Source organism: Phragmites australis, chromosome 23 (assembly GCF_958298935.1).
Source record: "Phragmites australis chromosome 23, lpPhrAust1.1, whole genome shotgun sequence".
Classification (NCBI taxonomy): Eukaryota; Viridiplantae; Streptophyta; class Magnoliopsida; order Poales; family Poaceae; genus Phragmites; species Phragmites australis.
This window is the reverse complement of record NC_084943.1, coordinates 14,882,198-14,897,084: the sequence shown is the minus strand read 5'-3', so window position 1 is coordinate 14,897,084 and position 14,887 is coordinate 14,882,198.

Here is a 14,887-nt window from a genome sequence, read left to right as displayed (position 1 = left end):
TCAGCAAGCTGGTGTTGGGTATCTATGTATCTCAAGTCAATGTCTCCCTTCTCATTGTGGTCTCACAAGAAGTGGAATCTCACATCTAAGTGTTTAGTTCTGGAGTGCTTGAAGGTGAACAAAGTTTTATCCACTGACCCCCATCACATACCCATGCTCTAGCAAAAAGGACTTAAACCTATCATACCAATCCCTAGGCACCTGCTTAAGTCCATACAAGGCCTTCTGAAGCTTGTATACTCTATGTGGGTACTTGAGGTGCTCGAAACTAGGGGGTTGCTTGACATAGACTTCTTATTCTATAAAACTATTTAGGAAAGCACTTTTGGCATCCATTTGATACAACTTGAAACCCTTGTATGCTGAAAATGCAAGAAGGATCCTAATGGCTTCTAATCTAGCTATGGATGTAAAAGTCTCTCCAAAGTCTATCCCCTCTATTTGAATGAAACCTTAGGCCATAAGTCTTGCTTTGTTTCTTATTATCGACCTATCCTCCCCGTGTTTCTTCTTAAAACCCCATTTTGTGCCTATATGAACATTTGGGGGTCACTTGCCAAGGACTCAAACTTGGTTTCTCTCAAAGTTTTCTAGCTCTTCATGCATTGCATTAATCCAATTTGAAACATAAAGTGCGTGTCCAACATCATGGGCTCAAAAGAAATACAAAATTGGTGAAATGAGCATGTTGAGCAGATTTGGATCTTGTTACCCTCTCACCAAGGTCACTGATCATCTACTGTGGGGGAATGTTCCCGTTGAATGTGTCGAGGAGCCTCGCGCTGTGAGACGATCTCCCCCTGAAACACTGCTTGTGCAGGCTCGAAAGCAGTTAAAGTAGAAGTAGAGGCTATATGACCCTCTACTAGTGTCGAAGAAGCAGGTGTCGAATTTCTAACTATGGGGCATATGCGCATAAGGAGTATATCATATATGAAAATGGTATGTACAACACATATTAAAAAGCTTTAGATATCATGGAACTGAATTAGCTGTACCTGATACACCTGGAATCAAGGAAGTACATATCAGGAAGGTTTCGATTGGTTACCTAACTCGATACGATTAGTACTTAAAATAGATTTATCTACTTGGACGTCAAGGAAGACAACTCCCTATTGACCACAGCTGGATAGGAGTCGGTACCTCACCCCTATATAAGGCGAAACGGCTGGGGGGAGGAGGACGGAACTCGAGGCAAGCATCAAGACCCTAGCAGAGAAGATATTCGGTGACTTTAGCTTTAGGTTAGATTAGATCTGATATACTCTCTATAATAGATTTAGCCACATTTCTTGTATTCGAGATCATCAATGTACGGCAGCAACACTCCTCACAGGACGTAGGGTATTACTCCAATCGGAGGCCTGAACCTGTATACATCGATTGTCTCGTCTCATGATTAATCCATGCACTCGAAGGTACCCAGTAAACTTATGGACATATTGTCAGGAACTAATCTTCGACAGTTGGCGCGCTAGGTAGAGGCCTTCTTCTGTTTTGCAGGATTAATCATGTCTTGGGCTTATGTTTATGTTGGATTCTCTAACAACGGCTTCTATTACCACTTCGAGTCCCCTCTCGTCGACTCGGAGATCATCATCGGAACTATGGTTTCTGTTGGGACAACTAAGGTGGACTAATCCATACTGGTACCCTCGAATCCAGACCAGTGGATGCTTACCGTGAGGTGGGACAGCTCGAGTGGGATCCCGCGGAGCCTAATGTTCTCCATTGCATGGACACCAACAACGATGAGTGTGGCGACGGTGATTCTAACGCTAGCTAGAGTAGCCGAACATATCGATTCATGTATATGGCTAGAAGCAATGACCCCCATCAGCTAATCCAATGGCGATAGATCCAAAGGCCGTGGTCGACCACGACATGGAAATTCCCAAAGATCCAGCGACAGCTGTCGCCACCAACGGTACCGGTGATGAGTTACCACCAGAAATATCCGCAGCTGGAGCCTTACGTGCACCCAACATGACCCTTCACCGGCGGACCACGGGAGGGTAGGTGCCTCCTGGCCTCTCCCGGTGATTTCCGGTGGGTACGCCTCCGCTGATGACAACTCATGGCTCAAGGGAGAAGCTCCCTCCGAATAGTCACTATGAAGCCTCATTGTCTTGACCGCCACCGAGCCTTAGTAACGACGTATTCAGTACTCCAAACGCTAACATACAGGGAGCACATCTGATCCTCTGATCCCTTCTAGAGTTAGATCCAGCGAATCCGCTAAGTCCTATGGTCAATCAAGTCAAGACCCTACTCAATGCAGCTCAGATCGAAGTTGCTCGAGCAAATAATCCTAGTGATTCTAGGCCCCCCAGTTGGTACGGTCCCGGCTCGAGGAGCCATGAGCGGGAACGCTCTCGAGTAAGGGAATCTCAGACGAAAATCTCAGGTGGTCAAGCTCGAACACGACAATGTGGGCCAAACTGTAGCTGCCATATCCATGGGCGCGTAAATCAGGAAGACCTAAGGAATCGTATTCCTCACAATTAGCATGATCTATGGACGGTGATCGAAAACCACCGCGAAGAATGATGTGAAGATGATCGTCGCTACTATGACCGTAGATCTGCAGGATGAGATGGTCGACATGACTCCCTTGCTCGAAGGGGAGGCATGATAGTCCCCCACCACCTCCTCCTGATGAGTTCGACAGGGGCTGTGAGGCTTTCATGCATGAACTTTGGTTAATTCGGTGGCCCGAGAAGTTCAAAGCGGGCCCGATCCAGAAATATGACGGAAAAATTAATCCCAATGAGTGGTTACAGATCTACACCACTGTTATTCAAGCAGCCGGTGGTGACAATCGAGTAATAGCCAATTACCTGTTAACCACCCTTGATGGACCCGCATGGTCCTAGTTGCTAAACTTGCCGCCCAACTCGATTAGTTCGTGGGCCGAACTTAGGGCTCAGTTCATAGCCAATTTCCAAGGCACATTCGAGGACCCAGGAACGGAGAACGACCTCCACCAGCTACACAAAGGTGACAATGAATCTCTTCGAGATTTTATCTGCCGGTTCAACGACAAGAGTAACATGATCCCGGACATCTCCGATGAGTCGGTAATCATAGCTTTCAAATGAGGTGTTCAGGACACAGATTTACGTGGAAAGATGGCTACTCAAAAAATCCATACGGTCAAAGAGCTTTTCGAGTTAGCCGACAAGTGCGCAAAATGAACGGAAGCACAGGTGCACGCTAAAAACCTTCAATCTAAGAAGACCAAACCCGGTGACAAACGCAAGGGTCCTAATACAACTATAGCTATGGTCGACAGGAGAAAATTGCGCAACAATAGGAACAAAGGCATCAATCGAGGTGGCGGAAAGTGGTATCCCATCCATCAGAGCAACCAGCACGACTTCGACAAGTGCTATGTGTTCAAGAAGAAGCTTGATGAAATGATCAAGGCGAACGCTGAGCGTGGAAATAAGCAAGCTAAGTCAAACGTTGAGGGTAACAAGCCCCAGTTTCATGAGGTAGACCACAGCTTGGCGCACATCTTCGAAGGATCCGTCACGTACGAGTCCAAAATGAAGTACAAGGCGGTCGAGCGAGAAGTCAACTTGGCCCTAACTGGGCTCACTCGGTATCTCAGTTGGTCGAAACAGTCGATCACCTTTGATCAAACTGACCATCCAGTCGGAATACAATATCCTGGTCGATACTGGATCGTGGTTGTGAGGAACCGTCCAAATAGTATTCTAATTAATCATCAGAAGGATCATTATTCATAATCACAACCTCGACGATTAACCAGAATACCATTCCGGTAGTCCCGGCACATGTTTTGTGCCCAGGATCGGAACACATGCCTTCCAACTCAAATATCACAACACAGTTTAACAGAGAGCAAATAATTAAACTGGATTACAATTATTAAACATGCAACTGCTTCCACAATTTACAACAAAAGAGGAACAACAACAACTATGCAGTGGAAGAAAAACCTATATAACAAAAGAGTATGGAGCCGTATGCCCTTAGGCTCCATACCAAAAAGCGCCGGAGTTCGGAGTAGAAGGTGTTACTCCTGCCCGCCACCCTGATCGGCAGGCATAAAGTAGCCGAACACTGCCTCTTCGTCGCCAACCTATGAACCTGAAAGCAACTTAAGGGCAGCACCCCTTAGTACGAAGGTACTAGCAAGTCTTACACAGTATGAGTATATATGTTCTCGACTCCAAGGATCATGCATTTAAAGCTGTAGCAAGGATTAAGACATGTTTAAGTTCATTAAGCGGTAAGCAACCTAGACTCTAGGTGTAAGCAACTGACTTAACCAACCACCGACTCAAACTCTACCAACCAACTGACCACAACAGATATGTAAACAACAAGTGTATAAAAGTAAACCATTACCACCAAACCACCGACCACATACCGACCAAACCACCCAAACCAACCATGCCACAACCCACATCGAAACTCTACGACCAAAACATGGTCACTCGGTGGAGATAAGCAATAGCAATGCTCATGACCGAGAGCGCAGCAGTTCGAACTGATTATACACCCTGCAGGGGGATACTCCTGGACCCACATAACACAGGGATCATACGACTTGTGCCACCCGCTAAGATGCACACAAGGGGGTACCCGTGACAACCTTTCCCAACCAGGCCCAACCATGTGGATCAACCATAGCTCGGCACGACGGTATTAGAACTACTCCCCGAGCAAACTAATACCGCTAAAAGCCCGGACTCAAACCGGACTCACACCGTCTATGACGAGGCCCACATGACCACGTCTGCGAAGGTAATCAGCTCGCCTACCATTATATCAGCATGTGGTGAGTAAGGTAAGTGCTAAAGCCGACTACACCGACGGTCGGTGCTTAACGGGTGCAAGCGGTCTACGGTGTCCGGGTTCCCTCCCCGAACTGCCTGAGGACTCCTCGTGAGCAGACGACACCCCTAACACCGCCCACACCTCATCTCAACTCACCACTCACCAAACCGACTCATCATCAACACAACCACAAGTGTGAACAAGTAATAAGCCCTAGGCTCGCGACAACGGTGGACGCCGTCGTCGACTTCTACCGGAAAGCCTAAGTACCACTAAGCATAGCGAACTAAAATTAGACCGCGATGACACCACTAGGCTCCAATGGAATAACACATGACACGTGACCGAAATGGAAGAATGCATAGGTATAGGTTCTACCCAACTCGGTACCCGACACATGCAATGTATACATAAGCGTAGATAACATATTAGATTTTCAAGTAGACACGGTGCAATATGATAGATGCTTGCCTTGCTGCCCTAGCTGCTGCTCACAGCTACCCGAGTCACGATCACCACTGCGGGAACCTCCGGGGATAGCCTCGTTCGCCTCGTTCGCCGGGTCGAAGTTTCCTAAAAGAATCACGCGTGCAATGCAATGAATATGAATGTTATAAAATGAAGGATGCTCCATAGAATGCGACAACAGTGCAAATCGTCGGGGCACGAGCTCTAAAGCATTGAAGATTTTTCTTAAATGGGATTACTGCTAAACGCTTGAACACTTCTAGGATTAATTAAGCTTATCCCTATATAGAATTGTAACAACATCTAACATGTGGGTGATTATTTTTGCTGGACAAGGAGTATTAAAACAAGAATAACAAAATTGGATTCATCAATTTTGGAAATACCAAACTTTAACTATGAATTATCAAAGTCTAAACATATTTCATTAATTCAATAATTCACAGCACACATTTCATAGCCACTAGTATTTTTAATGGATAGATCATGGCATAATAAAGCCAACAAAATTGGTCTCATGAATTTTGGAGCTCTACATAATTTCTTATGCATTTTACAATGTTTCAGCCAAATTATACATTGGAAAACAATTCAAAATTCCATTTACCAAATACAAAAATCCCTAAAACCTTTTTCTACCCCGGGCCGACTAACCCAGGGACTGACCAGTGGGGCCGGCTGTTTGACCCCGGGTCAAAACAGCCAGGCGCCAAAAGCGCTGAGACGGCCGGCGGCTCGGGCCGTGCCCGCCGGCGGCGAGCGGCGCCACTTCGGTAGCAGGGGAGGGCAGCAACACCACTAGGGGAGGCACGTGGACTCACTGGAGGCACACGTTGACGTCGGCGATGGCCGGAGCGCGGCGAGCGGCGGCGCACAGCGGAACGGGCGTGGCGGCGGCTCGGTTTAGGCCGCCGGCGGCTAGACGGCGGCGTAATAAGCCCGGCCGAGCACACCTACGCGCCCTACGCGAGCACGTGGACCTAACGGTGTGCTTCCCGGCCGATGAGCTCAACGGCGGCACGGCTGGTGGCATGCGCGGGGAGGTGGCGGCGGTTCGACCACCGCAGACGCACGCGCCGGTGACGGGACGGAGGGAAAACAGCACGCGCATAAGGTGTACAGGAACATGGGGAAGCTCACCGTGCTGCGGGTTGGGCCGGAGAAGTGAGGACGCGGCGGGTCGACGAAGGACGGCGGAGCTCGGTTGCCGCCGTTGGGGAAGAAGGCGCGGACGGCTCCAATCCTTGCGGGAAACGGCCGGGGAAGGAAGGGAAACGGCAGAGGAGGGCCTTGGCGACCTCCCTCGGTGCTCTACCTTGCTCGGGCTAGGCGGAACACGCCGGCGGCGCGGTGATTTGGCCGGCGGCCAGTGCGTGTGCGTGTGCTCTGCGCTTTGCTTTCCGCCCGCGCGAGAGAAGGAGCAGAGAGAGAGAGAGAGAGAAGAGGGCGGGGAGGGGAGGATAAGGACACAGCGCCGTGTCCAGGCTTCCGGCAACGTGGCCTGGCCACCGAAGTCAACAAGGGCGACCGCCGCTTGCTCTGTGAGAGCGGGAGAAGGGGGAGTAGAGCCGTGTGCGTGCGAAGGCCGATGAACAGTAACCGGCGGGCAAAATATCCCCACTACTTTAGCCAACCATTTGAATGCCTTCCCAAAGTCCAAAATTGGTAAAACAAATTTTGTTTGAAACTAAAATTCACAAGGAACCCATTTGAACTTGTTTGACCCAGAATACTTGAGCCAATTTTGAATAAAAATTGCTCAAAGATGCTATCCTTTCCAACTTGTGATAATTTTTATGCCTTCTAAATATTTCCCAAAAATTTGGGAAAATTCATTTATATTCTTCTCCTGGCATCTACTAATTTCTGAAATTATCACCAGCCCTAGGTTCCATAGAAGTTTTAGGAGATGATTCACAACGCATCAGCTAAGCCCAGTTCAACTAAATTCGGTTTAATCCACACTGCAAGTCTATACTGCTCAAAACAAAAACAAATGATGCTAATGATGCTCATTAGCACTTAATTATGTGTTTAGAAACTCTAGGCCATGACAAACCTCCCCCCCTAAAAAGAATCTCGTCCCGAGATTCGGTACGAGCAAGAGAGGGGACAATGAGCACGCTGTGATGACTTAGCAGGTTGTGAGCCGACATCATGACGCATGAGATGGAATCCCACGCAAATGATTGAACACATACATGCAAGAGATTCCAAATACGCTATATTACATTGGTACTACAAATTCTCAAAGAACTCAGGATACTCGGAACGAAGCTGATCTTCCCGCTCCCAAGTTGCTTCGGACTCGGAGTGGTTACTCCGCTGAACCTTCAAGAATTTGATTGAACTCCGCCGTGTTTTGCGCTCTGTTTCATCCAAGACTCGCATCGGCTTCTCACAATATGTCAAGTCTGGTTGCAATTCCTCGAGCGCAACATCAACGATATCGGTCGGGACTCGAAGACACTTCTTAAGTTGTGAGACATGAAACACATTATGTACCGTGGAGAGGGACGGCGGCAACTCCAATTGATATGCAACCTCTCCACGCCGAGCTAGAATCTAAAACGGTCCAACATACCGAGGCGCCAATTTGCGTCGGACTTGGAATCGACGAATGCCTTTGAGAGGTGAGACCTTCAGGTACATGTGATCCCCCACCTCAAATGTGAGCTCTCGGCGACGTCGATCTGCATAGCTCTTCTGCCTTGACTGGGCTGTGAGAATACTCTTGCGGACATTCTGGACATGATCTTCTGCCTACTTGACCAAATCCGGACCCAAAAAGGCCCGCTCACCGGATTCGGACCAATTCAACGGCGTACGGCACCTTCGACCATAAAGGGCCTCGAATGGCGCAATCTCAATACTAGCCTGGAAACTGTTGTTATATGAAAATTCCGCGAACGGCAGGCATATGTCCCACTTCTTCCCATAAGTGAGCACACAAGCACGGAGCATATCTTTGAGAATCTGATTTACCCTCTCTGTCTGACCATCTGTCTGTGGGTGATACACCGTGCTGTGGAACAACTCGGTCTCCATAGCCTCCTGGAAATTTCTCCAGGAATGAGAAGTAAACTGTGTACCCCGATCAGAAATGATCTTCTTCGGCACTCCATGGAGACAAACAATTCTAGTGAGGTACAACTCCGCATACTGCTTAGCAGAATAAGTGGTCCTGACAGGAAGGAAGTGCACGGACTTTGTCAACCGGTCCATGATGACCCAAATAGAGTCATACCCACTCGAAGTCTTCGGTAAGCCGGTAATAAAATCCATCCCAACTTCTTCCCACTTCCAAGATGGAATGGGCAAAGGCTGGAGTGTGCCGGCAGGCTTGATGTGTTCAGCCTTCACCCTTCGGCAGACGTCGCACTCAGACACATACCCAGCAATCTCCCGCTTCATGCAAGTCCACCAGAAACGGGGTTTCAAATCCTGATACATCTTCATACTGCCTGGGTGAATGGACAGCAACGAATCGTGAGCCTCATCAAGGATTTTCCTCCTCAGCGCCTCGACCCTCGGAACCACTAAACGGTTCCCAAACCAGATAAAGCCCTGATCATCCTCAGTAAAGCACAAGGCCTGCCCGACCTTCCTCTTCTCTCGAATTCGGGCCATACCCTTATCATCCCTCTGAGCAGTCTTAATCTCATCAATGAGCGTGGACTTGATTTCGAGATTTGCAATAAAACCATCCGGCACCATATCAAGCCCAAGACGCCGGAAATCATCACACAACGTGGAATCCATCGGCGAGGCTATAAGACAGTGACAATGAGCCTTTCGACTCAAAGCATCGGCGACCACATTCGCCTTGCCAGGATGGTAGTGAACCTCCAGCTCGTAGTCTTTAATTAACTCAAGCCATCTTCGCTGCCTCATGTTCAAATCCGCCTGCGTGAAAATGTACTTCAAGCTCTTGTGATCCGTGTAGATACGGCACAAGTTGCCCATCAAGTAGTGGCGCCACATCTTCAGAGCGTGCACGACAGCTGCAAGTTCAAGATCATGTGTCGGATAGTTCTCCTCGTGACGCTTCAACTGTCGGGATGCATATGCAACGACTCGGTCCTCTTGCATCAAAACACAGCCGAGATCGATGCCGGACGCGTCACAATACACATCAAACCCTCTGGTCACATCAGGCTGAGCAAGCACTGGGGCGGTCGTGAGCAGCTTCTTCAATGTCTGGAAGGCAGACTCACAGGCATCTGACCACTCAAACATGCTGCCTTGCTTCAACAACTCAGTCATCGGCTTCGCAACCTTGGAGAAGTTCTCGATGAACCGGCGGTAATAGCCCGCCAGTCCAAGAAAACTCTGGATCTCTCTGACATTCTTGGGCTGAACCTAGTCGAGCACATCCTGCACCTTGCTCGGGTCAACTGCCACCCTGTTCTCTGATAGAACATGTCCCAGAAAGGCCACCTCCCTGAGCCAGAACTCACACTTGCTGAACTTGGCGTACAGCTGATGCTCTCGGAGTCTACCCAGAACAACACGGAGATGCCCAATGTGTTCTTGCTCAGTCTTGGAGTATATCAGAATGTCGTAGATGAAAACAATGACAAGCTTGTCCAATTCCTCCATGAACACCGAGTTCATGAGGTACATAAAGAAAGCCGGTGCATTAGTCAAGCCAAACGACATAACGGTGAACTCATACAAGCCGTATCGAGTAGAGAATGCTGTCTTTGGAATATCCTCTGGCCGGACCTTGATCTGGTGATAGCCCAGCCTTAAGTCAATCTTTGAGAAGACTCGGGCTCCAGTCAACTGATCAAACAAGATGTAAATCCTAGGAAGCGGATACACATTCTTCACCCTGACTGCATTCAGCGGACGGTAATCAACACACATCCGAAGAGTGTCATCTTTCTTCTTCACAAATAGAGCCGAGCATCCCCAAGGTGAGGAACTCGGACGAATGAAATCCTTCGCCAGTAGCTCCTGAATCTGCTTCTTCAGCTCAACTAGCTCAATTGGCGACATCTTGTACATCTTCTTCGAAATCAGGGCCGCACCGGGCACGAGATCAATCGAGAACTCCACTGCCCTGCCAGGCGGCATTCCAGGCAACTCATCCGGAAAGACATCCGGAAATTCCCACACCACAGGAATGGTCTCCATAATCCTGGCGGGGACAGCCTTTATGGCGAACAAGCAGAATTTGACACCCTTTAGCTTCAACTTGACCCGAGTACCTGACAGACCATTTAGGGTGACGGTCCGCTGAGCACAGTCCAACACAGCCTTGTTCTTGGAGAGCCAATTCATTCCCAGAATAACATCAATTCCCTTCGAGTTCATCACTAACAGATTGACAAAGAAGGGCACTTCGTTCACAATTACCGCCGCTTTATTCACACACTGGTTGATTAGAACTTTGGCCCCCGGGGCATCTATAAGATACGGCGTGTGGGTAGCACTGACACTCAACCCACTCTTCCAAACATAATCCGAAGATATAAAGGAGTGAGAGGCTCCTAAATCAAACAAAACCACTGCAGAAAAGATGTCAGAGTTGAAACTCATATCCAACGTACCCATCAGGACGGTGTCACCCTCCTGAACCTCGTCGGCGGTAGTATGGTGAGCTCGATCACGCTTGGGAACGTGGGTCACCTGCGAAGACTGCGGCGTTGACTGAGCCGGTGGTGGTCGCGGGGCACTCACCGCGGCTCCCGACCTCGGATACGGGCACTCCCTCGAGAAATGGCCGACGCGGTCGCAGTTGAAGCACGGACCGCCTGAGCCACCTGTCACGCTCACTTGGGAGCCGGCTGGTCATGCAGCCTTCCCCTGTGGAACGGAGAACACAGGACGTGGTACGAACCACATCGGTCGTGGGTAGCCAGCCGACGGCACCTGAGACTGTGGAGGCTGACCCTCAGTGCGGGCGCGCTGCGAGCTCCCGCCCACGGAAGACGAGGAACCCCTCTTCCGCCTCTTCTCCTCTTGGTGGCTCTTATACTTGAGCTCCACCGTGATCGACGTGCTCACCAACTCGTTGAAGTCGGCGAACCTATGCGCGGACAACCGGTCCTGCATCTTCGAGTTCAGGCCATTCACGAAGCGGCGCTGCTTGCGCGCATCCGTGCTGACCTCCTCAGTAGCATATTGTGCAAGGTGGTTGAACACCTGCACGTACTCCATCACCGCCCGACCCCCTTGCTTGAGGTCCTCAAACTCCCGCCTCTTAGCCTCCATGAGGCCACTCGGTATGTGAAACGAGCGGAAAGCCTCACAGAACTCCGCCCATGACACGCGGTGATCGGCGGGGTGCATGGCCAGAAAGCCAGACCACCACGCACCCGCCGGGCCCTGAAGCTGATGGGCGGCGAAGAGCGCCTTCTCGTGATCCTCACAACGAAGAAGGGCGAGCTTCTGCTCGATCGTCCGGAGCCAATGATCAGCATCCAGAGGATCCTCAGCCCGCAAGAAGACCAGCGGTTGAGTCCGCAAAAAGTCCGAGAAGTCGTCTCGGCGCACGGCCCCACCTCCTCCATGAGGAGCCGTGTTGCGCACGAGAGCCTCCAAGAGCGCTTGGTTCGTCTGGAGGAGAGCGTGATTTGCTTGGCGGTTCTGCTCAATTTGCATGAGCACCTCCGCCATGGTTGGCGGTGGAGGAGGGTTGTTCTGACCGGAACCCTCTGGAACCTCCCCACCACGCCGAGTGACAACCATTCTGAAACGTAAACAAAAGGGGAAACGTCAAATTCTGACTTAGGACAATGCATTTGCCGGAAATACTGTTAGAATCCCGTAATACATGAACAAATACGAATGCATGCATGAATGCTATGAAATGATGCATGCTCGAACCTAGCTACCGCTTCTTTCTCAAATAAGAACCGCACCTGCAAGCATCAAAACCACAGGCAGTTTATAACATCCAGAACGTACCCTTCGTGCTAGAAAGGGTAAGAGCGCGAACGGCCCTTGTACCACATGCCGTACAAGCGACAATCCATACGTCGACAACGACGTATTCACTTCCCGTAGACCCTACGGGACATCTCGTGTAAACGCCACACGAGTAGACGACCATGTCTCCCATCGCATGGTGGATGTTCATACGCTACTGCTAGCGTATTCACTTCCCGTACGGATCACCGTACGGAACATGCCGGGCCCCTGCCTCGCATCCGGCTGAGCCCTCGGTGATTAACCGCCACCGAGCGTCGTACCTTACCTTCCGACGATGCAGAGCCGAAGATGCAATGGTCAACATGAATCAATGCAGGGTCGAAAGCGAAACAATGTGGTATAAGACATACAAACACCACTCATAATACGCATTTTAACTTAGGGGCATAAATGATAGCAGTTTAATACATATTAAACACGAAGAGGCGTAAATATAAATTGTGGGTTGTTTAGGTGGAGTTGTCGACTTACTGAACAACGCACTACTTATGTTTAGACTACTAAATTAAACCAGGCTCTGATACCAGGCTGTGAGGAACCGTCCAAATAGTATTCTAATTAATCATCAGAAGGATCATTATTCATAATCACAGCCTCGACGATTAACCAGAATACCATTCCGGTAGTTCCGGCACGTGTTTTGTGCCCAGGATCGGAACACATGCCTTCCAACTCAAATATCACAACACAGTTTAACAGAGAGCAAACAATTAAACTGGATTACAATTATTAAACATGCAACTGCTTCCACAATTTACAACAAAAGAGGAACAACAACAACTATGCAGCGGAAGAAAAACCTATATAACAAAAGAGTATGGAGCCGTATGCCCTTAGGCTCCATACCAAAAAGCGCCGGAGTTCAGAGTAGAAGGTGCTACTCCTGCCCACCACCCTGATCGGCAGGCACAAAGTTGCCGAACACTGCCTCTTCCTCGCCAACCTGTGAACCTGAAAGCAACTTAAGGGCAGCACCCCTTAGTACGAAAGGTACTAGCAAGTCTTACACAGTATGAGTATATATGTTCTCGACTCCAAGGATCATGCATTTAAAGCTGTAGCAAGGATTAAGACATGTTTAAGTTCATTAAGCGGTAAGCAACCTAGACTCTAGGTGTAAGCAACTGACTTAACCAACCACCGACTCAAACTCTACCAACCAACTGACCACAACAGATATGTAAACAACAAGTGTATAAAAGTAAACCATTACAACCAAACCACCGACCACATACCGACCAAACCACCCAAACCAACCATACCACAACCCACATCGAAACTCTACGACCAAAACATGGTCGCTCGGTGGAGATAAGCGATAGCAATGCTCATGACCGAGAGCGCGGCAGTTCGAACTGATTATACACCCTGCAGGGGGATACTCCTGGACCCACACGACACAGGGACCATACGGCTTGTGCCACCCGCTAAGATGCACACAAGGGGGTACCCGTGACAACCTTTCCCAACCAGGCCCAACCATGTGGATCAACCATAGCTCGGCACGACGGTATTAGAACTACTCCCCAAGCAAACTAATACCTCTAAAAGCCCGGACTCAAACCGGACTCACACCGTCTATGACGAGGCCCACATGACCACGTCTGCGAAGGTAATCAGCTCGCCTACCATTATATTAGCATGTGGTGAGTAAGGTAAGTGCTAAAGCCGACTACACCGACGGTCGGTGCTTAACGGGTGCAAGCGGTCTACGGTGTCCGGGTTCCCTCCCCAAACTGCCTGAGGACTCCTCGTGAGCAGACGACACCCCTAACACCACCCACACCTCGTCTCAACTCACCACTCACCAAACCGACTCATCATCAACACAACCACAAGTGTGAACAAGTAATAAGCCCTAGGCTCGCGACAACGGTGGACGCCGTCGTTGACTTCTACCGGAAAGCCTAAGTACCACTAAGCATAGCAAACTAAAATTAGACCGCGACGACACCACTAGGCTCCAATGGAATAACACATGACACGTGACCGAATTGGAAGAATGCATAGGTATAGGTTCTACCCAACTCGGTACCCGACACATGCAATGTATACATAAGCGTAGATAACATATTAGATTTTCAAGTAGACACGATGCAATATGATAGATGCTTGCCTTGCTGCCTTAGCTGCTTCTCACAGCTACCCGAGTCACGATCACCACTGCGGGAACCTCCGGGGACAGCCTCGTTCGCCTCGTTCGCCGGATCGAAGTTTCCTAAAAGAATCACGCGTGCAATGCAATGAATGTGAATGTTATAAAATGAAGGATGCTCCATAGAATGTGACAACAGTTCAAATCGTCGGGGCACGAGCTCTAAAGCATCGAAGATTTTTCTTAAATGGGATTACTGCTAAACGCTTGAACACTTCTAGGATTAATTAAGCTTATCCCTATATAGAATTGTAACAACATCTAACATGTGGGTGATTATTTTTGCTGGACAAGGAGTATTAAAACAAGAATAACAAAATTGGATTCATCAATTTTGGAAATACCAAACTTTAACTATGAATTATCAAAGTCTAAACATATTTCATTAATTCAATAATTCACAGCACACATTTCATAGCCACTAGTATTTTTAATGGATAGATCATGGCATAATAAAGCCAACAAAATTGGTCTCATGAATTTTGGAGCTTTACATAATTTCTTATG